The sequence below is a fragment of the Canis lupus genome (assembly GCF_048164855.1).
Source record: "Canis lupus baileyi chromosome 5 unlocalized genomic scaffold, mCanLup2.hap1 SUPER_5_unloc_3, whole genome shotgun sequence".
Lineage (NCBI taxonomy): Eukaryota > Metazoa > Chordata > Mammalia > Carnivora > Canidae > Canis > Canis lupus.
Genome location: NW_027326410.1, coordinates 39,506 through 62,013, shown reverse-complemented (window position 1 = coordinate 62,013; position 22,508 = coordinate 39,506). Strand labels below are relative to the sequence as shown.

Here is a 22,508-nt window from a genome sequence, read left to right as displayed (position 1 = left end):
CCCTCTTAATTAGACACATGTGGTGTGGCAAAAACATAGAGGCCGATAGAACTCTTTTCCTATGGTAGTGTGAATTAATTAGATTAGCTTCCCCTCCACTTGACTGAGGTGAATATCCCTGAAGAAATGGAGATTTTGATTGAGAGAAAAAAAAGAAGTCATTTATTTGCTACATGGAATTTTTTGGAAGGTAGAGGCCATTTGGATGGCCTGCCACAGTTGGAGCAAAATGACAGAACTAAGGATTTTGGTTATTAGGGAAAGAGGAAATAGGAAGTAGAAAATAAGTTTGGGAGGATGCCAGAGGTAAATGCCATTTTCAAACATTTCCTCTCAGCTAATGATGTTCTTTTTTCTCTCTTCCTACATACACAAGTACTTTAGAATGTAAAGGGCATTATCAGTGGTAAAAACCCAGGTATGCTCAGGAGTTCAGTAAAACCACTGGGTTAGGGATGCCTGGGTGGCTCAGCAGTTGAGCATCTGCCTTTGGCTCAAAACCTGATCCCGGAGTCCAGGGGCAGTCTCACATCAGGCTCCCTGTGGGGAACCTACTTCTTCTGTCTCTGCCTCTCTCTGTGTGTCTCATGAATAAATAAATAAAATCTTAAAAAAAAAAAAAAGCATTGAATTAGCCTGGGATTTAACCTTAACTTTATACAGAATGGCTTCTTTGAAGAAGTGCACTCCCAGTTCGGAAAGCTGACTTTCACAGGTACGTTTCTGAGATACAGTTCTCTCATGTATGAGGTGCTCTTTCATGCATTCATTCCATGTACAAAAATATTAAGAGCCACTCTACACAGGCCCTATCCTAGGCTCACTGGAGCCCTGTGCTTTGTGCTAGGCTGCTCAACAAAGAAACCATAGTTACATGAAGCAGAAGAAAGATTTAAAGGGCTGTCTTGGCAGATCTTTTTCAACAGTGAATAATCACTACTAATTTATATGTTTCATCAATTTTAGGTTTTGTATTTGTGAGTAGCTTAAAGAAAGCTTCATGGTAGTCAAGAGAAGGCTTTGTCAAGAGCCAGCTGTTAAAATAGTATGTTTCTGTGTACATAGTAGTTTCTCTATGGGATTTGTTGACTAGTAAGTCTGCTTTGGATACTTTTATCTTCTTTTATTTCCCTTTTTGTGCCTGTCACTTCCTTATTTTTAGTGAAAGAGCTAAGCTTTGCCCTTTTGGATTATTCCAGACATTCTTTTCCTGGCATGCAAATGACTGCTCATGTACTTCAGCGGAGAATAATAAAACCCTCTATCACGAGCCCAGTTAGTGACATTTAAAGGATACTTGAAAGGTTATCCAATTTCTTGTCTTGTATCCTTACTACAATAATACTTTGCCTATCAAACACCATCTGGGAATGAGGTATTCCATCATAAGTGAAATCTCCAAGTAGAAATTTAAGTACTGATTTTAAAAATATAGAATTGTCTGTTCTCCTAAGATGATAATATTAAACACAGCATGTGGGGTGTGCTTCAATATCCTTTCTTCTCTAAACTACCTCCTCCTATTGCTTTTTATATATTCCACCCTTTCAAATCAGTAGTTTCAGAATTAACCACAATCCTAAACTTGCCCCTAATATCTTTGAATAAAGAATGATGTCTTTCTCATAGCCATTTGAAAAGGGTTCTTTCCTAATTACTTATTCCAAAGCAGTAATCTTATAAATGATATCTACAGAAGTTCTGACTTTCGGGTAGGCGTGAGGTTACTCCAGAATCATTCAAACTTAAGCACGATATTCTAAACACCATAGATTTGTAAATGTTTATCAGTGATGATGAAAGCCAAATACATCATATGGAGTATTTAACAGTAGCTTGCTTTTTAAAATTAAATTTCCTTTATGAATTCACTTGCAAAATTTAAATGAAATTGCAAAAGTGTTCCATCTACTGTTAAAAACTGAGAGAGTAATGGCAAACAAAAATTTAAAAAAAAAGAACAACTATTGGCATGAGCAGTTTTCTGATTTCTTCTGATTTCTTCAGGGGTAACTTTTCCTTCACTTTTCTTTGTTCTTTGGTATTACATGAGAGTCTGAAAAACCGTAAATGTAAATACTGAGACCTAAAGCCCCTATACCATATGGCTTGCAAACAAATCGGAAGTCTATGGCAGTTTGGTTTAGAAAATATACACATTTTTTAGAACTATGTTTAGTCCTAATGTTTTCTGTCCTTTTACATTGTTAAAAATGTACGTTTTGCATTCCTTTTACATTTTACAATGTAACAAACATTACATTTCTTCTATCTGATACCTAAGTATGATAGCAACACTAAATCACATTTGTGGGAACATTTTACATTGTAACAAATATTACATTTCTTCTATCCGATACCTAAGTATGATAGCAACACTAATACACATTTGTGGGAAGGTTAGACACACTGTTTTTCTGAAAGACAGCGGTATTCTGTCTCTCTTTTGTGCTGATACTCACTGCCTTATGTGTTTAAAAGTTCTCTGGGGTCCTGAAGTGGTGTTTTATACATTTTATAGCCCCCTTAGCACTTCATACAGTGTCTTTCCCATATTTGCCCCGTAACTGTTTCTTAAATGAGTTAGTGTTTTAATGATCTGGTCGGTTTGCCTTCCAAACTATAAAGGACATTTTAATGTACACATATACATGTTGATCTGTGTCCCTGAACATGATAAGAGAAAAAAAATGATCTTGAATAAGTTTAAACAGCTTTTTTAAAAAGAGGCAATTGTGAAAAAAGTTAAAGCCAGAGGAAAATGCTAAACAAAATGTAGCTGAAAACTTCGAGAGGTTTAAGAGATTCAACATAGTAATTTAGAAAGTATAAAATGAAACTAACCCAATTTTCAAGTAAATAAGTGACTTTCTGGAAAATATGATGATAAATGGAAAAGACTAGCTAATTTTTAGAAATCCACCAAAGAATGAAAAGTGTAACAGGTAGACAAAAAACAAGTATTTGTTGTGTATCTCTATCTAGTACATAGCCTTGTAAGATCTGAGAAACCAAGATTTAGATCCACTGATTTAAACTCTTTGCTACATCTCTCAGGATTGATATGACAGCTTTGACTTTTTAAGAATGACTACTTTTAATCCGGTAACAATTGAAGAAAATCTATGCAAAAATTTTACATTTTCTTTTTCCTCCATTTACTGGAGTAAAGATCCCATACATTTTACATATTTTCCTATTAAAAACAAGTTTACCAACCGGAAATTTTGATTTTTCTAGCTTGCCATTACTTTCCTAATGTCATTCAGTCAGTTATCATCAATTGTCTGCAACGGTCTTCACTTCAAACTTGCTGGAGTGGTCAGTCTCATCCTGGTGCTGTTTCATAGAAGTGCTTGTTCATGTCACTATATTTAAGACTGTGTCAGTATTTCCATTAAGAAACTTTTTTTTTCATTCCCTAGGGCTTCTAAATAAGTCATAAAAATTCAAGCCCAACTCAAAGCTGGCATAAAAGGGCCTTTTTTTCTTCTCTTATGTATAAGGAACATAAGTGCATAACTCCCACTAATTCTAAATTTGGTTAGGTTTGTAAACTCTACACACTGAAGAAGAGACCAAATAAGATCCATTGACACTTCTCCAGTCTGGGACTAAAAAGGATGTCAAAAAGTTTTTACTGTCTGTGAAAATAACAAGACATTCTATTTAATGAATATGGAAGTGGTTTCTTTTCTTTCTTTCTTTTTTGGTTAACTGCAGTTAGTTTTTCCCTTCTGCCTCCCTACTTTGTTTCTAAAATTAAACAGGTATTTTTCTATGTCAAAATGTGTCTTGTTGATGTAACAGAATTTTTACTCAGAATAAATACGTGTTTTCTTCCAGACCAGAATTTTGGTACTTTTAAATTTTGGAAACTCCTGTTCTTGTTTTCTATTAGAAATTATATCATTTATAGTTGTGAGTTTTGAGGAAGCAACAAAGTAACAATTTTGTTCACTCACAAAAGAAATGGTTCTTTTACAAATTTTGAATTTTTCTCTTAGTTTTCAGTTTAGGTCAAGGAAGGCCGTTTAAAATACAATTGCATAATGCCCCTTTTCTCCTTTTCTTCTTTAACAACTTTGTTACCCAATTTCTCTCATTTTCACTGTACTAAAGAAGGAAATAGTCAAGGATATTTTTATAAATCCAAGAGTGAACTTTAATGGCTCCTCTAGTTCAATTCTTGAATTTGCAGGTTAGAAAATTGTTTTAGGCTCTATTCTAGGCATTGAAATTGTTAGTGTTTTTGGATGAGTTGCTTAGCTGTTTGGAGATATGATCCAGATCCTTGGTACAATAAGTCTGATTGCTTTGGGCAATTTCAGGTACTTAATTGACTTTTACTTTTAAATAAAAGTAAATACTTAAGTCATTTTTTGTTGAACTTTTGAGAACTTAGGCAGGGTATATGTTCATTTAAAAAACGTTCTCTATTTTAATGGCTGCAGTGGAAAGATCTTTACATATGTTTATGGACTGCAGGCTGTAATAGGCATCGTTACCTAGGGGTCATCCTTTGGTTACTAAGGGAAATATGAATAGTTTGCAGAAAACGCCTGAAACTTAATACTGCTGGTTTGTGTGTGTGTGTCTGCATGTGTGTGTAGTCATAGTGGTGAAAGAAATTGGATGTAGTTAGGAAAACAAAGTGGCTTTTCAAAATGACCAGTGGTATCTTCCTTCTGCCTTGTGTGGACACTGGAGACCTTGAATCCTTACCTGATAGTGGCCAGAAAAAAACTTGAGTGATAATAACAACCCAAATTGAAAATGGTTTGGGGAAGATAGACTAGTCTCAGGTTTAAGCACAACATTGCTCATCTATTTCCAACAATTTTAGATCTTTCCAGTCTGAAAAGCAAGCTATGAAAATACTCACAGATTTGGGCAACCCTGAAGTGATGGCACTGTGGCCAGGATGCTCTCAAGTGCATGTTGTGTCTCTCTTGCCATCCTGCACTTCAGAGAGGATTAAAAACAGTTTCTTGCCTACCGGCTTCAGTGCGTTAGAGCATCTTTGATACAGTGACCAAGATGAACATCTTTGACAGAAAGAATGTATTCCCTTTTTGGTGCCATTATACGCTACACTACACACACACACACACACACACACACAGAGTACACAAAAGCAATTTTGCCTTTGATCAAGTGTCATTAAATAAAAAGAACAAAAAAAAAGTTTTCAGTGGTGATTTTGAGAGAAATATTTTGGTGATATAAAAACAGAAAACAACACAAATGAAAATGAAACCTTTTCAAGTGCTAAAAAGTAGTCAGAGACAATCATTCATGAAGTGAGATTTCCAAGAAACAGTTTGCTTCTTTTAAATTTTCACATAGTTGATTGTGTATTTAAAATTTAGAACTGATAGTCCCTTCGATCAAGCCAGGTTCAGGTTATGGTGGACAAAGCTCTTAGTATGGCAGAGACATTTCAAGTAAGAATGCCCTGTTCTGCCAAGACTGTCATTATGACACTAAAATGTAGCCTTTTGCTAAGGGCCAGAATTCAGTCTCTCCTTCCAGTTTCTACACTGATTTAGACAACAGATGCATAAAAGGCAACGTGGTATTCAGGATCATTTGTCACATGGCTTCAGGGCAAGAGGATGGCTATCTGGCAAGAGGGGGAATTCCTTAAATGTTACTGGGTCTTACATTTCTAAATGTAAAATCCCTGGCCAGAAGTTATTTGGTGCCAAGTGCCTTTGGTGTGATGTCTTCGCCTGAGCACAAAACTAGATGGTTATAATATTGTGGCTGCTTGAGAACCCACATAGCTTTTGCTAGTTTGCAACTGAGGTTGACTGCCATTGTTTTGCATTTTCTTTTATCATTGTCTTGACTTCATTTTATCTCTCTTGGTGTTCCCCCCCACTCCTCAATTCTTTCTGAGCTGCTAAATCTATCCAGTTGGATCAAGGAATTTTTTCACAACCTTGTCAGTAGTGCAGTTGGTCTTGTCTTAGTTTTTATTGTGTCTCCTGGGTTCCTTTACTTTAGACCTTTCCAGAAAAATGGCACCAGTTCAGATTTACTCATAACCCATGGGGCCTCTGGTTTATCTAACCTGTGTTCTTTTTTCCTTCAGGAGGTTTTTTATTTATATTTTTTCTTAAAATGTGCTTTAAAAAGTACAAACATAAATCATCTGGAATAGTAATTTTCAACTATCTTGAAAGGTGTTTGAGGACTATTTCATGGTTACTATGATTGAAGCAGTAAAATTTAGTTTATAGTTACAATAACTTTCCTCTCATTAGGAAAATATAAAAAATCTCAACGTTATGATTTCATGACATATTACCAACCCCTAAATACCATTCCTAATTCCCACCCTCTGACATACACACTCAGTGAAATGCTAATAGGAAGCTCAGAACAAAAAGACAAAGGCAAATGATCTATGTTCTATTTGATCTCATCCTGTCTCTCAGGTACTTTAACTAAAATTATAGTATAAATGAGTAGGGACTCTGGAAACAATACAAGTTTAATCTGTATTTTGACTATAGTTAAATTCCTACTGTTTCATATGTGGTTTGAAAAATGACTTTATTGGGTTCAAATTTTCTCTGTAGTAAGCCTCCATACCTGACCTGAAAATTAGCCACTTGTAGATTAGGCCACAGGAAGTTATAATGTGGAAAGAGCAGAAACCAATTGCCTTTGAAACCAGGAGCTCCATATTCAGCTGAACTGCTAGCAGCTAGGTATGTGTTCCAAGGCAAGTTCTTTTATTAACCAGGGCCTTGGTTTTCCTTCACTTGTAAAATGGGGATGCATAAGTATTTTATACCTTTGAAAATCTGAGATTCTGCGAAAAAGTAGAGGGAGAAAAAGAAGGCTACAGTTGACAAAGTCATAGTTAAGTGCATACCATTTTATCACTACAAATTTGGACTCCGAGCTCAGGAACATTTCAAAGGAGCTTCAGGGAGCTTGGCCACAGGAGCCCCCATGGTAGTAGGAAAGGACCTTGCCCAGGGAGGGTTTTGTACCTTAAGGGTAGGTTAGGATGCCAAGAGTGGAGAGGGCTTATGATTAAATATGTCAGTGTGTTCTTTATGTCTTGTGTCATTTTTAGGTAGACCTATCCCAAAAAAACATAAAAACAAACTTTTATTATTTTAATTGTACATTTATATACTTGTACATTGTACAAGTATATAAAAAGATAAAGATAAATTGTACATTTATCTACCTAAACTTTTTTGTAAATTATATGAAGTAGTGATCTGATTTCTGTTTTTTCCTCAACACCATTTGTCCCAACACAACTTACTGAGTACTTCCACATTTCCTTACATATTTGAAATGCTACCTTTATTATACCTTACCTTCCTTTTAATGTGTCTATTTCTAGACTCTAATGTATTCCACCAAACTTTTAAAATACTTCTACATCAGTAGCACACTGTTTTTGTGACTGGAGCCTTATTGTGCATTTTGACATATGGCAGGGAATGTCTGCTGTCCGTGTTTTCAAAATACTCTCATCAAGGCACTTAAGATTTTCTTTTCCAGTTGAACTTTGGATAAGATTGACAAGTTTCATTTAAAAAATTTCATTGGAAATTCATCTGGGATTGCATTGAATTTATATAGTAATTTGGGGAATATCTCTATCCTTATTATATCATCTTTCCACTCAGTCTTTCCATTTATGCTGATTATTTTTCAGGATATTCAATAAATTTTTATAGTTTTCTTTACATAAGGTTTACATACTTCTCATTAAATTATTAGATGTTTTATTTTTTCATTTTTATTGTTTCCATTGTGGATGAATTCCAATCTATTACATATTATCATATTTATCACTGATATATAATAGGAAATCTGTTGAGGTTTGTGTATTTTTCTTATACCATCTTATATTTTCTTTTACCTGATTGTCAGAGGATGAATAAACATCCAACTTTCAAATAGTAACAGCTTTATGTACTTATTCTGCTCTTTTCTCTCTTGCCCTTATTCCCTCCCTCCAGTTATTACATTCCATTGACCAAATTTTCCAAAACAATGTTGGATAATAGTAGTGATGGCAGGCATCAAAGGGAATTTTTCTTATATTTTACTGTTAAGTATAACGTTTGCAGAAAATTTCTGATGTCATCACTTTGTCAAGGTAAGGGATTCTCTTTCCATTCCTAGATTATTTAATAAGAGATTCTCCCCACTCCCAAAATGTACACATAACTAAATAGGTTATTATAATGATCAGATGCTAATTCCACAATTTTTAATACCATTTGACTGTCCTCTTTTAATCTGTTTGTGTAGAGTAAGTTTCTTAGGGTTTAACCTCCTTGAATTCTTTTTCTTTTTTTTTTTAGATTTTATTTATTTATTCCTGAGAGACAGAGAGAGGCAGAGACACAGGCAGAGGGAGAAGCAGGCTCCATGCAGGGAGCCCGATGTGGGACTTGAAACTGGGACTCCAGAATCACACCCTAGGCCGATGGCAGCGCTAAACCGCTGAGCCACCAGGGCTGCCCTTATTTAATCATTTTATATCAAAATTCTCAAGTGAGCTTTATCTATAATTTTCTTTTGTTCTAACACTCTCCTTGCACAATTTTGATATTAGAGGTATACCAGGCTTGTGGAATGAGCTAGAAAATACTTCATCTTTTCCTACTCTGGAAAAGTTTAAACAACGTAAGGATTAGTTTTTCTGTATATCTTGAGGATTGGAAAGAGTTCATCTATGAAATCATCTTGGCCTGGGATCCCTTGGTTCTCTACTTTCTCTCACATGCTCTTCATCTTTCCCTCCATATCATGAACAATTATCTCTGCTTTATCTTCCAGATCACTCATTTGGTCATCAGCTTTGCCCCATCCATTCTATTGGTCAGCCTTTCTACTTCTTTTAATTGTGGTGTCTTGTTTTTTATTTTCTAAGAACATCATTTTTTTTCTTATCACTCCTTTTTCATAGCAGTCATAACCCCTGTAGAGATCAGAAGTTATCTGAATCTCTACTCTGCATCTCTTAATGGCCTTTATGCCTTTGCTAGGAGTCATCTTTGCTAGGTCCCCTAACTTGTTTAAAGAACATTTGTAGAAACTGTGTCCTGGATTCAGGTAATCTAGAGGTGCTCTACAGACTCAGCAAGGAAAAGCATGGGCTAGCTCTTCTGATGTCTGTTCTATAACTGGTAACCTTCATGATTCTTCCCATGGCCCACTTTGTTCTCTATAAATTCCTGGCTTGTAGTGTCTTCTGTGCCCTGTTGGGAAAAGCAGCTCACACTCTACCACACTCTGCCACTTGTTTTGAGTTGTAGTTCTCTGTGTAGATTTCCTCATCAATTTAGTCTGCATTTCATCTTTTGTGAATTTCTCAATTTTTCTGATTTGATGGTGGTGCCATTTATTGTTTTCAAGCATTGCTAGGCACTTGTTTTTAAATTTACATCCCATAATTTTAATGGGATTTTGAGAGACATAAGTAAAGCTTCTTCAGTGCACCATCTTAAAGGGAACTCTGTAATATAGACTGTTGTCAGTAAATGTTTTTCTCAAAGATGTTTGTTGCTGATAGTTTTTAGTGGGAATTTACACACATTCAGAATTATGTATAGATTTTGAATATCAAAGGAATAATAAATAAAGAGTAATTTCATACAGAATGGAACATGGGAACTCCTGGAAAAATCTTGCTGGGTTTCATGTACATAAACATGACACATTATGATGATAAGACTTTCCAAACTTCAGTGCTTGAAATAAAAAGGTAAATATAATTTAAATAAAAAATACTTGTAATTATGACATGATATTGTAGTAGTTGGTAGTCATAGACCTAATAAATGCTACACTTTTGAAATGTGATTTTTTTTGAAATGTGATAGTATCCATTTCAAATCTGAATGGATACTATTTTACCCTCTAGTTGAGCATGTGGCAGGACTTGCTAGAACTAACTTTTCTTTTCACCCTTCCAGTGGAAAACCTAAGTTCTTTGTGAGTGAGTACTGTTGGGAATTTTTAAGTAAAAAAAAGTGGCTAAGAATTCCATTCCTTTTCCCCAATCATTCCGTCAAGCAAATCGATTAATGGAGCATTGAATAATCATATACTTCAGATTGTTAGGTTTTTTTTTTTTTACTCTTTTGTACTTGGATTACTTAATAATTTTTAGCTATTGCTATAAATATAGCTGATTAAAGTTATATATCAAAGTAAAGAGATGCCATGGGAGAGAAACTGTTATCATATTTCAAAAATATCATATTAAAGAGCTGCATATTAAAATTTACATATTTGATTTATTTTGAAAATGTCAGAATATCTTGACTTTCTCTAATTTCTTTCTTTTCCTTTCTTCCTTCCTTCCCTACCTTCCCCTCCTCCTTCAATCCCCTTCTCCAGTCTCTCTCTCTCTCTCTTTTTATTAAAGAGTAAAATGCATGATCTTTATTTAGGGCTCTGCTATCCAGATTCTTCCTCAGTTTGTTCGACTGTGGCTAAGCTGACTGAATATTTCACCACATTCTCATGTCTCTGGGCAGTGGTAGACTGACCACAGAATACTTTTCTATGAGTTTTCTTTCTTCCCTCAGGGATATTCTTGATTGTCCAGCTGTCAACATGTGGAGACTGTGCTATTTATACAGTAATTAATTTAAAATAGGCCACTGTTCCTAATGTCTTTCCTAGAGTAGCACCCTCTTTTATTTGGACCTAACATTTCCAGAGTCTTTTGCTTGTGATGACTTTATTGTCATGATGTTAGGCAATATCTGCTCTATGGGGTGGGTCTTTCTCTGGATTATATAGCAAATGCTTTGGTATATCCTTTGAAGCACTAGAATCATTTCGATGAGGTCAAGGGCTTTACATATTATCACTGGTTGATATGCTGTTGGGCAAAAAGAATAAACAGTAAATATCAGAGCTAATTTTTAGCCGGACATTGCAGCAAATCCCTTCACAAGGGTTTTTTTTTTTTTCCTGGAATATAGGGATTTGAAGGGCTTTCTTTTCCAACAAACCTGCATACCCTCTGTGGGAGATGCTAATGGGCAGCAATATATCCAAGCACTTATTCTAAGAAAATATTAAATGAAGGCTTTGAAATGAAGAAGAAGAAAGAAATGCTGGAAAGCCAGCTTGAGATCATGGAACATACATTGCTAGGAACAGACAGCTCATATGCCACAGACAGAAAAGGAGTATTTTTTAATACTTAACCATGATGGATTTGAAAGGGACAACTCTGGTTATAAAGTGCAGAATAGTTGTTACTCCTATGTATTGGCTTTATATCGGTACATAACAAATTACCACCAACAGCAACTTAATACCATTTATTACCTCTGAGTTTTATAAGCCAGAAGTCTGGCATTCATGACTGGATTCTCTACTCATAGTCTCACTACGTTGACATCAAGGTGTCAGTCACACTGGGCTCTTATCTGGGGGCGCTGGGAAAGATCACACTCATAAGTTTGTCTAAACTATTGGCATAAATAATTTCCTTGTGATTGTAAGACTGAGGACCCCACTTCTTTGCCTCTCAGCTTACCAAAGTTGCCTGATCCCCTCACTGGTTCTCCGCATTTTCAAACCAGCAACAGCACATTGCTCCCCTCTGACACTTAATCTTTCTGTCCTGTATCCCCACAGAATAAAGCTCTGAGTATAAGGGCATGTGTGATTAAATTGCACCCACTCAGATAATCCAGAATAATCTCCACAGTTTAGGGTCAGCTAATTGGTAATCTTAATTACCTCTGCAGTGCCACTTTTAATATGGAACATAACAGATTCACAGATGTGACACTGGGGAAAAAGTCACAGGGGCAAAATATTGCCTATCCCAGAAGAGATCACTTAGAGGGATTTAAGTAAGGTTTTGCCCATTCGATCTCAAAAGTTTAGACAATAAGCATTATAATTAGTGTGATCTTTTAATTATAAAGTATGAAAAGTATACTGCTTTGCTATGGATAGGTTTTGTGAAATCAAATCTTGTCTAAATAAATTAGTTGACATTTACATAATTAGTTACATATGAGTACAAAAATTGCACATTATGTATTCTCTTTATATATTTGATTAGTCTTGCTTTCCTTAATGATACATATATTTATCATAATAATATCATAATGTTAGCTCATAACATGAGGCTGTTTCTTAAAGATTTTATTTATTTATTTTGAGAGAGAAAGAGAGAAAGAGTGTGAGTAAGGGGAGGGCAGAAGGGGAGAGAGAGAGGAGGAGAATCCCATACAGACTCTACTCTGAGTGTGGAACCCAATGTAGGGCTCAGTCTCACAACCCTAAGATCATGACCTGAGCCAAAACCAAAAGTCAGACATTCAACCAACTGACCACAGCCATCCAGCTGCCCTGAAGCTGGCATTTTAACAAACATGCAACCATCAGACAACTGACAATGTATTTCTTTTTTTTTTAATTTTTATTTATTTATGATAGTCACAGAGAGAGAAAGAGAGAGAGGCAGAGACATAGGCAGAGGGAGAAGCAGGCTCCATGCACCGGGAGCCCGATGTGGGATTCGATCCCAGGTCTCCAGGCTCGCACCCTGGGCCAAAGGCAGGCGCCAAGCCGCTGCGCCACCCAGGGATCCCTGACAATGTATTTCTAAGGTAGATTCCTAAATGGTTCCCAGTGTGATGGTGAACATCTACTGCACATGGTAACAACAGTTGCCATTTATTGAGTGCTTACTATGTGCCTTGCACTGTGCTTTACCCTCATGTGCTATTTTATTTAACCCCACAATAACTCTGTGATATATGTCTTACTATCCTTACTTTGACGATGAAAGAACAGTTATATAAAATTTGTCCACATAAGCTGTGATGTTGCAGAGCTAGAATTCAAGCTCAGATCTGTTTGACTCTAAAGCCTTGCTCTGGACCCCCTTTTTTTTTTACTTTTCCCCAAACCTAGGGAAAGTTACACAGATGGTAATATCTTGAGAGATCCCCCCACCTCATTTTCCAAGATTTATTCTACCTCCTGGCTCCTAAGGAGCCTATGTCCTTGCTCTGTGCTCAGCCTCCCACCAATCATAGTAGGTACTCTGTCTACCCCTTCTGTCTTCTATAGTAAATGAATCGCCATTAAAAATTGCAGGACTTTATTTTAGGACAGCTGATGTCTGTGAGGTGATGGAAAACAGCATGGTCAAAATAGTTTAGGCATAATAATGACAATAATAGTAGCTGGTAATTATTGAGCACTGTTTACCAAGTGCCAGTCATTTTCTTACTTAATCTTCATAACGACCCTGTGAGGTAAGTACCACCTATCATCCCCATTTCCCACACAGTATTTTGAAAGCAGAACGTGCAGGTCTCTAAATGATTGAATGTGTGAGAGAGTATCAAAGGAGCCCCCTTCACTCCTCTGGGCCATCCTAATCATTTCTCCATTCCAGAAGATTATTATCAGCCTTGTCACTCCTTCATCTTTGATTACAACCTTCAGTCCAGAATTTATTTCATCACTTCCTTTGTAGTAATGCAAGTTTTTTCAGAGTCCCAGTATGAATGAGTATTTAAGGCTGGAGATGATGCCATTAGGACAAATTAGGACAGAGCTTTCTCTGTAGGACAGGCAATGGCACACAGGCCATAGACTTCCAGGAGGAAGTACAGAGCATCTCTGTAGAAAGGAGAAGGGATCCAGGGACATAACAATGGCCATAGGGAAGCAAACATCTGCCCAAAGCAATTTTCCTGAGAGCTGTGGAGCCCAAGCTGTGGAGAAAGTAGATAAAGCAATCATATAGAACAAGGGTGATGGGGCCCTTTATTAGGGGGAGCTTTTCCCTTGGAGGGGGCAGCAAATCTGTTGAGAAAAGAAGTCAGATTCTTTCCTGTAGCATCCTGAGTGGCCCCAGAGCACTGAGGGCAGGAGAGGAGCTGGCACTTGTCTAGAGTCTGGGGTCTAAGGCTTCACTTACAGCCTCTGCTGGTAAATTTGACTTCAGGCTTCTACTTCAAGCCACTCTATAGAAATCCACAGAAAATACAGCTGTGCCTTGAATTGCAGAATAGATACATTCCACAAACATTAGATTTAAATTGAATCAAATTTTAAAGACAGTGTAGAGACTTGATGACTTCAAATATTCCTGCATTGAATCCTTTGGTTATATGAAGGATATAACTCAACTTCTATGTTTCCTAAGTTTATATTCTAAGATATTAGGTTTTTCTTACATTTGAGGTTAAACAACAATATCAACTGCCTTTTATTAGTCCTGTCATTGTGTCAGCAGTAATGCCTATTAAAGTATTGCATCCTGATTGTAAAATGTAACTGAAATTACTGGAAAATATCATACTGAGTAGATGAACTGTGACTATCATAGTTTTAAAGCCACAAAAATGTTGTCTTTATGTGTGAGTGTATGCTCTCAGTTTTTGATCTTCCTATATTAATGAAGATTGTTACTTTAGGGGAAGAATTTTTTTTTTTATTTTGAATGTTCTCTCCAAAAGTTGGACACAATAGCATTCCTTTAAAAAAAAAAAACCCTCATTTTTAATCTATAATTAAAGCCAAAGTTTTCTTTTAATTTTGAAAGCTTGTCCTTGAACTAAAATAACATGGAAAATTTTAAAACATGGCTCCAAGCTGCTGTAGATACATTTTATTTAAACCACAGAGACTGCAGTTGGATTTCTCAGTGCCAGACAGACTACAAATTGTAAATGTACCAGAAGCAACTCTGAATTTCTGGATGTTGTAGTACCAGCAAGGCTAGTTGTTTTTTTGGAGCTGTTCTTCTCTTTGGGCTCTACTCATGAATGACTTAATCCCTATGTTAAGATCAAATGTCATGTCGATTGCCATGTGTAGAAGCAGCAAGCAAAGCCTCTTTTCCCTTTGCATAAGTATGATGTGCTTGCCTGTAGAGGAACAAGGCAGTAGGTAGGAAAAGTCACAAAATAGAAGTTGTAAAGTGAGGCTAGAACACAGTGAGACTCCGAAAGTTGGATGAACGATAAAAATATCCTTTAAAGCAGAATGCCATTGTTTATTATGGCAAGAAAAGGGTATAATATCCATGATTGAATTGTAAAAATATTTTTACTAAAGTCATTTTTTGTACTTACTATTCTGGTATTAGGTTAGCAAATCTAATGCCAGATTAGATCTATTAATACATTGTGTTGCTCTATGTACTTTAGAAAGTACATGAACATCTGTTATTTTATTTGATCGTCATTATAACTCTATGACGTAAAAATAAGGATAATTATCCCTGCTTTCTTGCAGGGTGGGAAGGAGTGACCCACTGGTGCACAGCTACTTAATGACAGAGCCAGAAAGAGAAGTTGAGTCTCTCAGCTCCTCGTTCAGGCTTTTTCCACTTGATTTTACGGTGTTTTCCATTCTAGTTAAGTATATTCAAAATAAAAAAAAATCATTCATGGAGTAGAAGTCTCCCAAACAGTGACTCTTAGTTTATTTAGAGCTGTTCCTCCTTTTGTATATGGGCTGCTTTGAAAACTGGATAGAAAGCTTTGGATCCTTGTCCAGAGGAATGTGCATCCATTCTCCTTACCTGACACTTCAGTGTAACCCAGATGGTAGAAGGAGTATCTTTGATTCCTTAAATCTAAATAGGATTCTCTTGGACACTTTATTCATGCTGTGGAATGTCGGGCCCTTCTGAGGAATTTATTTATTTATTTATTTATTTATTTATTTATTTAGATTTTATTTATTTATTCAAGAGAGGCACAGAGGCAGAGACATAGGCAGAAGGAAAAGCAGGTTCCCTGCGGATAGCCCGATGTGGGACTCAATCCCAGACCCTGGGATCATGCCCCGAGCCAAAGGTAGGCGCTCAAGCACTGAGCCACCCAGGTGCCCTTCCTTCTGAGGATTTCTGACTATGCCTGAGGGTTCTGTCTTCAAAGCATATGTCACTATGTACTTTCCATGCTACATTCAACCTTTGGGTTGCACTGCCATCTCACATATGTTGTCCCTGTTCTGCATCACAAAGATTCAGATATGAAATGTACTTTATTCCTCAAATGCCAGCATGTCCTTCCACTCAGAAGATGCAGAAATGTAGTAGACTATGGAAAATTTGGAGAGAACGGAGGAGAGCCTTATATTATAGCAGTTCACATAGTTTCATGTGCAGCACTATTTTTCCCTGTTCTTAAGTGTCCTTTAGACATTCCACATGGGACTCTTCCTGCTATGCTTGATGTGGTCCCCCAGCCTCACAGCATCTCACTAGTTCAAGTTTCTGCCTTCCACCCTCTCCTATTCACCCGCTAGTTTCCTAATTGTCTCGAAATCTCCAAGTTCTTTTCACTCAGTGTAGTAGAATCCAGCTTTCTCCAGCATCAGCTTGCAAACTCTGTTCCAGGCCTACCTTTGCATACTTAACCTGCCCCCCAAGATGCTAAACAAACCTAAGGGGCCTCATGGTTTATTACTTTCACTTTCTTTATAAGGTATTTGTGATGTTAAATGGGAACTTATTTTCTTTAGTTATACGTGTTTATAATTTTAAAGATTTCAAGGATTCCCTAAAACCCAACCATCATTCCACCTAGGTTTGGAACCCCATTTGGAGATAGTTCTGGAGTTTCTAGTGTTCTTGGGACTATGAGTTTAGGACTTATTTGGGGTTCCTCTTTGAAGCAGAGTTGATGGTTAGGCAGGGTGCTCTCATAACCTCTGCAGAGTTGAATCCAGGTCAGGACAGTTAGTGTAGAGGTCATCTCTGGGCTCAGAAGCCCATACTAATGGACTTGTCCATTCCATCTTCCTGGCCAGTTTGGAAACTGAGGGTGGCTTTGAAGCTTCTGGGAAAAAAGAAAAGAAATCCACCAGAAAATACTTTGTTTTATGTTCGTGCTCTATTAAGAAAATGATACATGCATTATCAGGAAAAGTGAATAACATGATAGAGGAATAGAAATTGGTATTAAAAAGTGGATAGTGATTTTAGGAAAGGAGTCAATTAGATAATTAGATCATTTCTTCCATTTGTTTTAAATTTGAAACTATGTTATTCTAAGAGACACATTCTTTTTTCCCCATGATGGTCCTCTCCTTGGTGATGGTCTGTGATTTCAAAGCACTGCTGCTTTCATTCTATTTCCATTTTTAGGGTATTCTAGCATGAATAGTTTTGTTCTTACATGTGATTGTGCAGGACAAAAAGATTTTTATCTTATTTCAAAGCAGTGATATTATTGGGCTATAGTTTATCATATTTCTGAGAGAAGCTTCCCATCTAGTCCCATGATATGACTTAGAAATATCACCAGTAAACACATATGTTGAGAAACTGGCAGAGGTATGGAGTTAGGGATAAGCCAGAAATGTCATTATAACCCCTAGAGTTCTGAGGTTGTGTTGAAGAGGTAGACATCTTCAAAGTGGAAGTTAGGCCCTGACCATGCTTTCTTCTAGCACTGGAGTACCTTCTGTGATCCCCAATCCTTGGCTTACTCTCTGATTTATTAACGAGAGAAAAGCTGGGAGGATGTTAAATCAAAGGAGCAACATTGGGATCTCTGGGTGGCTCAGCGATTTAGCTCCTGCCTTTGGCCCAGGGCATGGTCCTGGAGTTCCAGGATGGAGTCCCGCATCAGGCTCCCTACATGGGGCCTGCTTCTCCTCTGCCTGTGTCTCTACCTCTATCTCTCTCTGTGTGTGTCTCTCATGAATAAATAAATAAAATCTTAAAAAAAAACAAAGGAGCAACATTAGACACATTTTACCTTCTTTAGCCAGCTCATCACAATTAGACACTTCTCTTCAAGTGCTTTCTGCCACCATTGAAAGACTCAGCCAGAATCAAAAATCATTTCATTCACCTCTATCTTAACCACTGGTCATTTAAACTTGGGTACTTGAGGTAAATTATATATAAATTTCTTTCCTGGGATGGAAGGGCTGTTTTAATACTTGACTATAGGTCGGATAGCTCTATCTTGATAAAGAGCTAGAGAATCTGATTTTGAGAGAGAATCATCTAGAAAAATAGAAAGTATAGTGGTGATTATAAGAAATAATGATGTCAGAAATTGAAAGACCGAATAAATGTGTAATAGGAAAGAAAAACTAGAAGAGAAACATCCAAAAAATATTTCATAGTGATGTGGGAAAAGAACATTTGAAAAGTTCATTGGACTGAGAAAGGAGAGAGCTAAGAAGACAAGAAAATCATAATAGGATAAGGGAATGACTCTTATTTCCAGATCAGGGTCTGTATGCTAAAGGACCAGAGAATTTTTAAATACCAGGAATTACTGACAAATTAGGCCTGAAGAGACTCTTGAAGGAATTTGTGGATTCCATGTTGAGTAGTGTGGGGTGAGTCTTTAAACTGGTATTCTTTATTTATTGAGTACTGTGGGGCTTATGTATAAGCCTGTTATAAGCCTCGTTCAGTCTTCTCCCACTATCCCATAAAAAAAGATTAAAAAGTACTCTTAAGGGGGAAAGAGTGTGCATGAAGTCAGCAACAGCAAGGAATCTTTTCTCCTTGTGCTAATACAGAAACTGAAGATGATGTGGTAAAAGGAAATGGTCATCATGACCAATTAGTAGTGAATAAGAGGTTTCTTTAACCAGGGATCAAGAATGGAAAGCAAAATACATGCTACAGTCAAGCCCTGTCTTATCTTCAACTTTTTCATTGTAGGATAACTCTAGAAATCTCTGCTTTCACAGGAATGCTGTGGGAAACTATGGACATTTTCAGTATTTCAGAGATTCCTCAGGATTCATTATCTCACTATGAGAATTAAGAGATGGGTCATAGAGTGGTTCATGTGTGCATTTTATCTAGAGTCACTTAGAACTGTGCAGTCCAATATATTAGCCTCTAGTCTCATGAGGCCACTGAACACTTAAAATATGACTAGTCTAAACTGAGATATGTTTAAATATGTGGAGGAAAACAACACAGAAAATATATCATCAATTTTTATATTGATTAGATGTTAAAATGGTAATATTTTGGACCATATTGAGATAAGAAAATATTTTATTACAATAATTCATTTTGGGGGCACCTGGGTGGCTCAGTCTGTTAAGCATCCGACTCTTGATTTCAGCTCAGGTCATGATCTCAGGGTCATGAGGTCAAGCCTCCTGTAAGACTCCACTCTGGGTGTGGAGTCTGCTTGGGAGTCTCTCTCTCTCCTGCCCTTCCCCCGCCCCATCCCCCTCTTGTGTACACACTCTCTCTAAAACATAATGTGTGTGTGTATATGTACAACAGGAGTCACTATGTTCATCTCACTATGCTCACCAAAAAAAAAAAAAACAAACAAACAAAAGAAGACAATTTTTTATAGATTGTAAGTTTCCATTTAGAAAAGCAGAGTTAGTTTCTTTTAAAGATAAATTTCTCTTGAAATTTCAAGTGAATTAACTAGAAGAACATTTTAGAGTAGGGTGAGAAGAAAGTTGTTTTATTTTTCATTGTCCTTGAAATTCAAAACTTAGTTTCACAGAAGTAACCCCTGTTTAATGCCAATGGATGCCAACTACTGTAGCAAGTTGTTAGAGAGGGCAGAGAACAGTGGTGCAGAAGCAGAGAAGATAAGCCTCAAAATGGTTGAATTTGTATGTTCCTTTTACTTCTTTTCATGCACACTTGGTTCACATGTGTTCATATTGCCTCTCAGTCCCCCAGGATTAAGTCTTTGGTCATAGCATCACAGCATCATAGGCCTGCTTTCTTTAAGAAATACCTCACATCTACTACTTATTCCTTGGTTACCTCTCCAAGGGCTAACTTCCAAACAGTAGCACAATGGCTAGGACCCATGGAAATACTTCTATCTTACTTCTTTTAAAATCAAAAGAAAAATGAACATAATAGTAATGAATACATAACAAATGTGAATTATATACATCTACCTATTGATGTAATCATAAAATACAATTTTAACCTTTTTTTATATAGGAAAGAGTATGCAAAGACAGAAGGCCCTAGAGCATACAAAAATCATAATGCAGCCCCGAGCCTGCTGCTTAACTCCCTTGGGTCCTTCTTTCTGCTTTCCAACAAGACTACTATTTTGTAATCTAACAGTCTAGCATCCTAATAGCATAATATGTTCTAACGTGATAAATTACTCTCTTCATCAGTTAGTGAGTCTGTTAGCAAATAATCCTTGAGATCTTTTCTGCTATGTATTAAAGCTAAAACAATGAGCATGACAGACAGCATATTGTGGGAGATAAGCATTGAATGAAGCAGTATGCCAAATACTACAAAGAAATACAGGATACTATAAATATGTAACAGAGGAATGTCATCTAAGTACATTATTTAAATATTTAACTTTTAATATACCCTTACAGAGAATCCTTAATATTTATAAGCAAATATGAATATAAAGTATTATTTCCCTTATTTTATATAAAAGACTATTCAACTCCACAAAAAACAACTCAATTAAAAAATGGGCTAAGGAGTTAAATAGACATTTCTCCATAGAAGATACACAAATGGCCAATAAACACATGAAAAGACACTCAACATTACTAGTCACTAGAGAAATGCAAGTCAAAACCATAATGAGATACTGCTTCACACCCATTGGATGGCTACTATTTAAAAAAAAAAAGATAAATAAATAAATAAATAAATAAATAAATAAATAAATAAATAAGACAAAACAGAAATCAAGTGTTGGGAAGGATGTGGAAAAATTGGAACCCTTGTGCACTGCTGGTAGGAATATAAAATAAGTGCAGCCTCTATAGAAAACAGTATGCTAGTTCCTCAGAAAAGCAGAAATAGAATTACCATATGATCCAGCAATTTTACTCCTGGATATATATATGCAAAAGAACTGAAAACAGGGACTCAAGCAGATGTTTGTAACACCCACATTCATAGAAGTGTTGTTCATAATAGCCAAAAGGTGAAAACAGCTCAAGTGTCTGCTGACAGATGAATGCATAAAGAAAATGTGGCATATACATAAAATGGAAGAGTATTCAGCCTTAAGAAGGAAGGAAATTCTGACACACACTACAAAATGAATGAACCTTAAAGACATTTTTTTAAGTGAAATAAGACAGTCACAAAATTTCATTCTCCCTGTGTGTATATATATTCATACTCTTTTTGCTATGGGACTCTCTTGTGGATAATGTTTTATTAATTTGAAGAACACTTTATGGAGTAGGGAGATACTTGTGAGTAATAAATATTTTGTCTCTATTAATTACATATGTTTATTTTCATTTTGATTTTTTCCTCATGTAGTCTTTAAAAAACTGTAATTATATTTAATAATCTGTCTCTGTATGGCTTCTAGATTTTAAGTGATAGAACTTCCTCCCTTCACAGCTTTAAAGGGGGTGTCACAAGTTTTCTTCCAATATTTCTATGGGTCTCAATTTTTACCTTAAATCTTTTAGGAATGCATCTTAATTTGACATATGGTATCATACAATGTGAAAAGCTACTCAATTTTTTTCCCATACAGCTACTTAGTTATCCTAATACCACTTATTGATCCATTTGTCTTTTTCCTTCTTCCCTGATGGGAATACCACATTTTATTTTTATTTTTTTTTTAAAGATTCTCTTTATTTATTCGAGAGAGAGAGAAAGAGAGAGAGAGAAAAGCAGGCTCCATGCAGGTTGCCTGACGTGGGACTCAATCCCGGGACTCCAGGATCACACCCTGGGCCAAAGGCAGGCTCTAAATCGCTGAGCCACCCAGGGATCCCCAGGAATACCACATTTTAAACTGAGCCTATCTTATCTCTCTATTCTCCTCTACTGACTTCTTTTTTTTTTTACTCTTTTACTAGAAAGTCCCACACTGTTTTAATTAGTGAGCCTTTAGAATACGTTTAATATATGGCTGTGTTTATTCTCATTTCTCCTTTTTCAGTTTTTCTAGCTATTGTTGCTTGTTTTTCCATATTAATTTTAGGATCAACCTGTCTACTAAAAAGAACTATTTTGTTAGTTTTATTGGAATTGTGTTATATTTCCAAATTAATTACAGAAAATCGATATTTTTAGGATGTAGAATCATCTTATCCAAAAACTTGATATGTCTGTCCATAGCTTCTTTTGCTGCCATTAGGAGGGTTCTAAAATGTTCTAAATAAGTCTTGCATATTTCTTGTTAAATTTGTTCATAGGCATTTTATCTTTTTGCTGCTTTGTTGTTGTAAGTAGAGTCCTTTCTTCCATCACATGTTTCTAACTGGTTGTTGCTTTTTATATGAGAATGCCATTGATTTGCATATGTTGTTATACTCTGCTACCGCAATAAATTTGCTTATTATTTTTGTAGGCCTTTTAGTAGACTTTCTTATGTTTTCTAGCAATACAGTTATATTACATGCAAACAGTGATGGTTTTACCTCCTGCTGAAATTTTTGCCATGAGTTCTTTCCCTGGCTTATTGCATTGACTTGTACCTCTACATACAGTGTTAAATAATAGTGATGATGATACACCTTGGCAAGACTTCTAGCTTTTT

At 36.2% G+C, this 22,508-nt stretch overlaps 1 protein-coding gene across 2 annotated transcripts in view; it reads left to right on the top strand.

The window, feature by feature from the left end:
- The window catches only part of LOC140629414 (homeobox protein Mohawk-like), a 69,943-nt gene that overhangs the window by 19,574 nt on the left and 27,861 nt on the right, over window positions 1-22,508 (top strand). The gene's annotated exons all lie outside the window — the stretch shown is intronic.